The sequence below is a fragment of the Colossoma macropomum genome, unplaced genomic scaffold (genome assembly GCF_904425465.1).
Source record: "Colossoma macropomum unplaced genomic scaffold, Colossoma_macropomum, whole genome shotgun sequence".
NCBI lineage: Eukaryota > Metazoa > Chordata > Actinopteri > Characiformes > Serrasalmidae > Colossoma > Colossoma macropomum.
In genome coordinates, this window is record NW_023494797.1 from 4,895,520 (window position 1) to 4,902,567 (window position 7,048).

At 38.0% G+C, this 7,048-nt stretch overlaps 1 pseudogene; it reads left to right on the forward strand.

Moving 5' to 3' along the window:
* The first annotated feature begins 2,188 nt into the window (after nt 1-2,188).
* On the forward strand, nt 2,189-6,536 carry LOC118817418 (annotated as a pseudogene).
* The last annotated feature ends 512 nt before the right edge of the window (nt 6,537-7,048 follow it).

Here is a 7,048-nt window from a genome sequence, read left to right on the forward strand (position 1 = left end):
GTAAGTGCACTGGAACATGGACTAGATTGGTAAGTTTATATGTTGATGGCTATTTTTAGAATAATTTATTTTTCAAGAGTTTATTACAGGATAACATAAAAACACTTCTCTTTCTAATTCTCCCGTTCCACCTTAAATGGTGCCGCAATTACATTTGGCGTCTGTCAGAATTTAAGGTGGAACGGGAAAGTTCAGCAAGAAGCTGGAGAATGAGAAGCGACTTCAGGCTCGTAAAACAGCGGAACGCTGAGAGACATTTTACAAGGAACTATTCAACTTTTGAGGAAAAGTTTTCTGGCGGAGATGGAAGAAAAGCGGCTGTAGCTAAAGCTTAAAGCAGAGTGGAGTAAATCTGTGTTTTCGTTTATATTGTTTAGTCTATACTAGGACATTAACACATACTGAGACATACTGGACATAAATGTTGTGGCTCCCAAGGTGGCTTGATTTTTGTTGAAAGGACAAAATGGCTCTTCTTATCATTTGTGCTGTGACTCCTGATCTAACCTGGCTTTAATGCAGAGGGAGCCGGTCGGATTTGTCGCTCATCCAGTTGTGTTTTTTTATGTGCCGCTGCAGACTGTCTGGGCGCTGCACATACCCATTTTAAAATAAAATAACCCTTATAAAGTAAATACAGCTTTATTAAAACACTGAATAAAATGTTTGGCTAGTGCAGGTACAGGATTATCTAACAAAAAGTTAACTTCACAACTTTGTGTATGGTTATCAACCAGGGAAGATCAGTTTAAAACCTGCTTTATAGTTTTCCAATATCTTGGTTAATTAACTCTCAGGATTACTACAAAATCCTGTTGTACTCATGCAGTGCTACCGGCGTTATCCACCTAAAAGTAAGTTCTTCTGTTGTAATTTGTCCTATAAAAAACAAAACCTGGAAAATTGTATTACATTACAGCTATGAGCTATTTATTCACTTAGATAAATAGGTCTTAATTAACTGACAAGGCAAGCTATGGGTCAGAGCCCGCCACTGGCTGATCTATAAACCAAACCAACTAAGGGAAAAAAGAGGAAGCCCTTGTTGGCAGCCACCTTGCTGTGGATGTCCTTTCTTCCAGAGTAGCTGCAAAGCTGTAGTCTCAGAATATAAGGATAAACAGGATGACAACCAGGTAGATCCAGGCACAGACAACTCACTCAGGGTATCAAGATAATAAACAGAGGATGAAATCTATAAGTAACATTCAACTAAATATTCATTAAATCCAAATGAACTTCAAGTTCAGTGTGAAGGAGTTTGTTAAATCTATCCCTGACCTTAACCTTAACCTCAAGGCAAAACCTACATCCACTCCTAATCCTAACCCTAACCATAATGTTGTTGATAATCAACTGAACATCACCAGAAGGTTTGTTAATGATTTAAGTATCTGTAGAGCATCTATAAGGGACCAAATGCATGGAAATAAATTAATTGATCTTATAATATTCATGTAACAATTTCAAAATGAGGAATATTAGATATATCATCTGCATTTTTGCAGTATAGGCAGTTGCGTCACTTAAGAAAAAAAATTCAAAGTGTGCATCTGAGGCCCATTCCCGTCTTTTGCCTACACACTTAAAATGATGGTTCTTTAGTAAAGATACGTAAATGGTTATTTTTATAATGAAATGGTTCTTCAGGTTGATGGAAAGTGTTGTGTTGTATATGGTTCTATAAAGAAACTTTTTAGAAATGCTTCTATATAGCACCAAAGAGGGTCCTTCTATTATTATAAGCTTGACATCTTAACAATAGAAGAACCCCTTTTTTCTTAGCTGCAGTCATTGAAAACTTGCTTACGGGCGACCTCCACCATTTTGCAGTCATGTTTCTGATATAACAGGAGGAAGTGGCCAGGTTCCCCTTAAACCAACCACAATACTTTGTAGGCATTGGCAGTTTGGCTGTGTTTGGCTTAATGTTTGTTTTGTTATCTAAACAGCTGCCTTCAATCGAAGTGGGGACTTTAGTCCTCTTTCCAGGATGCCAGCTAGTCTGTGTTTTGTCTTTGTTTGGCTTAATGTTTGTCTTGTTATTTAAGTCATGTGTTTAATCTGCCTTGACCCAAAGGTACTCTTTTTTGAACTCTTTTGATCATAGTTCATAGTTCACAGAGTTGAACTAGATAAAGGTGGACCTTTGCCATGTGTACCTGCTGTTTTGGTATGGACAGTACCCTTGACTGCACCTTTGCCAGCTGGTGTCTGTCTGTCAGTGTCCTCTCCTGGGATCCTACCTCAGGCTTGCCAGGTTGCTGGATTGGTTGGTTCAGCGGTGGCTAACATTGAACGAGGTGTTATTTATCGTCTGGGATGTACGAGCTACCAGTTGATGTGAGTTCTCTGGATAAACTGGCAAAATGAGAGCATTGCTGCCAATATGTGCATTTCTCTATGTTGGAACCGGGTTGCAGGCCAGACTTTAATGATGTGAGCACTGAAATAATGGAAGAGAAATCGGTGAAAAAGTGTTTATGCCTCAATTCAATAATCCAATCAGCGGCAAATGAAGATTTACTGATTTACTTTGCCCCATTTCTGCTCAGTGAATGTGCACTCCTCAGGATGTGGTTCATGGAGGGAAATGTGAATTTGAGGGGCAACTGAATCTGATGGTTTGCTTTCTTATGGATATAATACGCAAAAAATAGATGTTTGAATGGTTTGAATCTGTGTTCATCATGTTTGGCGAATTTTACAGCCCCAATCACAAGACAGATGAGCAGCATGTGTTAGTTAAGTGAAACCTGTCTGCAGCGTGGTCATCATATCAGCTGTGTGGAGTCAGTAATGCAGCTAATTTGATGTCAGGTCTAATAGCCCAGTTTCAGTTGTGAGTGCTTTAATATGCCATGTCTGCTGTGTTGTGTTCTACTGTACATTTTACACTGGAAATGTTGTTACTTTTAGGTTAAGTTATAAGTTATGGTCTACATTGCAACTTGTTTTTTGCTATGTCAGCTATGTCATTGAGGTATAGGCTACATTGAGTGTTGAAACTTTTGCCTAATGTTGCATTTTAAATTTCATTTTAGATGTTTGAATGGTGCTGACCAGTCTAAAATGCTGCTAAACATTTGTGAAAACGTTTAATTAAAAAGAAGCAGCAGTGTTGCATAACTGAGTCATATCGTGGGCTATTTGTTTCGTCCTTTGGAGGAGTAGAATATTTGTTTCACAGTTTGAGCATCATGTTATTTAGATGGCTAGGTTAAGCAAAGTGCATCCAGGCAAATTGTTAAGTTTAGTTGTTTACCCGAGGGGGAAAAAGGCGGTATCGGACTGGTATCAGTATTGGCAGATACTCAAGGCTGCAGTATTGTAATTAGAACTTTATGAAATGATTGGTTGCTTCCCTTTTCAGTGTAAAGATAAACTCATTAGAACATTTTTGTCTGCAAAGCAATTATTGATCAGCTTCCTTCATTTGTCTACATTCTTATCAACGACTAAGTCCTGGTACAATTTATTTTCTGTCATAATCAGCGTGACGTTCCGACAGTATGGTCTGAATATGGCAAGGCAGCTTGTAGTTACAGTGCTCCATCTGTGTGCAATGATCTCCAAAAACATTTGAAATTGGAGCAGTTTATCCCCTTGACCAATTTTATGATAGTTATTAAAGAATTGCATCGTTCTGTTTGTTCTTGTTTTTCATTTGATTTTGTTTCTGATTTGATTGTTGGTGGTGGTGGTGGATCTTTATGAATTCTCCTTTGGTTTGCCTTCTTGGCCAGGGCTCATTTGCAAAAGAAATCTCAGTGTGATCAGTATGATTACCCTAGTTACATTAATCAATAGATGATATAATCAGCTGCATAACAGCAATAATACACTGGAGGGTATGTTATGGTTGTAGGTATGAGACTGCATTTACAGGGCATAATAATGTTATAACTAAGTGTAGTTATACTTTGTTGACCTAGTTTTACCCAAAAGCAAATCTCTGTCAGGGGCCCAAGGGTTAACTCCCTCTTTTACCTAAACTGTCACTCCTCCCTGCTCACATATACTGTGTATATATATATATATATATATATATATATATATATATATATATATATATATATATATATATATATATATATATATATATATATATATATATATATCAAAAAATGTGTATCTGGGTTTTTTAGGCATGTTGTTTTTTAAATGCTGGTTATTTAGCTCGATTTCACCAGTTGTTTTACCTGACTTGGTTGTACTAAAACTGAAAACTAGATAGTCTGATTACTATCATAAATGTCCCGTTTGTTCAATAGAGCAACGTTTCATTTTTGTCATCTGTGTTGAACTTCAGAAGAGTTTGAAGGGGAATTCCACCGTTTTTATTTTACATTTCTCCATAATAAAATTGTTAAATTGCAAACACAGGCACTCAGTGTTGTTTGATGTAAAATGTGCCATTCTAGAAAAATATGTAGAATATAGAATTGTTCACTATGGTGTTGATGGGAACCAAACGTCCAAAGCATTTAATGACTCTTAAAGCTACACAGAAATTATTACATGAAATGGCTCCAAACATGTTAGCTGAGACATTGTTTTATGATAGGTTTGAAATAAGATTTTGCTGAAAAACATTTTTAAATAAACCATGGTGAAGAGATATATGCAGGACATTTCAAGAACAAAGAATTTGTTTCATATTTAGCACTATTTTAACACTTAAGACACATCAGTTAGTTTTGAATAGCAGATAAAATGGTTACATTTGCCCTGTACATATTGCAATCTTTGGCTCTCATCATTACCACTGTAAAAGAATTACAGAGCAAGTAAGTTTCCCTATAATGCACCACTTCAGATCAAAAGACTCAGAACGACTTAGTTTACATTTAAATGACTGTCTCATGCAGAAATTGTGATAAACTGTGGAATTCTACTTTAACCTTTTATGATGATACAACACAGTGCAGCTGGACACTGTATAGCACAACAATTATCAATTTGTTTGTTTGTTTATGCAGGAGCAAAATGGAACTGAAGGAATATTTCAAAAGGATTGGCTTCACTGGTCTGTATTTCAAAGCTGACCTGCCCACTCTGTGTACCATACACAAGCTGCATGTGATGACTGTTCCCTTTGAGAACCTCGGTATCCACTGTGGAGAGAAGAACCCTCTGGACCTGAAGGTTATCTATAAGGAGATTGTGCTCGACCATCGTGGAGGTTGGTGCTTTGAGAACAACCTGCTGTTCGCCTGAGTGCTGAGAGAGATGGGCTACAAATCCACCATGCTGGGCACTAAGGACTTCAAATCCATTCAAAAATGAGTTCAGTCTCATGGATTCACATCTCATCAACCTGGCTGAGTTTTGGTCTGTTGTGCCAAATCTGGGAGCCGTTAGAACTGATCACAGGTAAAGACCAACCTCAGCCCCCAGGGGTGTTCCGTCTACTGAATGATGGCGAGAAGTGGACCCTGGAGAAGACAGGGAGGAAGCCACTGATCCAGAACGAGGCCTTCGTCTACTGTAGCCTCGTTCACAAGCGCCTAACAAAAACCATGTACAGCTTCTTATTAATGCCACGTGCTGTTGACCATTGACCAGTATCTCCAAACAAGTCCCGAGTCTTTGCTCATCCAGAAATCCATCTGTTCCCTTTAGACATCCACTGGTTTCAGAGCTCTAATTGGTTGGTTGTACCTACAGTGAGGTCACATTTAACCCTCAAGAAGACGTAGACCTCTATGATATGAGGGACATACCAGACAGTGAGATAGAGAGACTATATTGAAGGAAAAGTTTAATATTACATTAGATAGTAAACTGACACCTGTAAACAGTTAACCTGTGTGAAATGAAATACAAGGCAACTTTAGAAATCTATCTTAAAGTCTAAATGAAAATCATAATCAACTTGTAGCAATTATCACAATGCAGTAAAAACCAAGAAGGGTGACATCACTAAATTGCAGTGCCACACCAGTTCAACATCACAATGAGGGAGCCATATAAGAAAAAGATTCATATTGTGTTACATTTCAGCTATGAGTATTTGAGATGCAGATACTGTCATTTTAATTAACTGACAAGGCAAGCTATCTATTAAAACCCACCACAGACTGACCATATTTAGACCGGCAAGGGGAAAAAAAAGAAGACATTGAGTTTCACAACATGAGGAGGAACAGGATGACAACCTCTGAGACTAGACAGACAGAAGCCTCTGGAAATGACAAACTGACTAAAGAGTCTGACTCTATAACCTCGCAGAAACATTCACAGCTGTGCCACAGCTCTTTCTGTGGAGACAGAATCATCTAGAACCCGACTGGTAAAGGTGAGCAGCGCACACATGCCGTCCTTCAGCAGCTGCAGAGGAGAAGTCTGGGACACTAATGAACACAGCTAAGTAGCTGCTGCACCTTATCTAGCCATCCTAAACAGTTATACCTCAAAGATGTTTACAGCAGTACCATAAAGCATCAGAGGAAGACAAAAGTACCCATCAGAAGAAAAGACACCAATGTTTTCTCTTCTGTCTTTGTGCTGTTTGGTCTTTTTTTTCTTTAAAGTTGTACGAACAAACAATAAAAAATAAATAATTATGATTAATTAACTGTTTAGTTGTGGAGAGACTTACTTATAAGCTATATATTATTATTAACTATAAGCTATAATATAAATTCTCCTATTTTGTAATTCAGAACCTCAGAGAAAATGAGATTCTGTTAGCAAGTTTCTATTATCTGAACCAGAAAAACATACTGCTATTCTGAAATTGTTCTCTTTCCAATAAAAGCAGCAATCACTGTTAAATGTTATTGATGTACCAGCACTGATGAATAGCCACCGCCGATCACTCCTCATGAAGCTGGGTGGTGTAATGATCAATAAGACATGGTATGGTTTTAAGTATATTGTTAAAACCAGTAGCATGTTCTTTACTAGATATGGCACTAATCTGACCCAGTGTTGGTATCAGGTTTATGTACTGTGAGTCTGAAAAAGAGACTCTACGGTGCCCACAGAGGGGAGAAAGACACCAGTATCTAGGCTGGCGCACCCAGTAGCGGCCCGTATATTG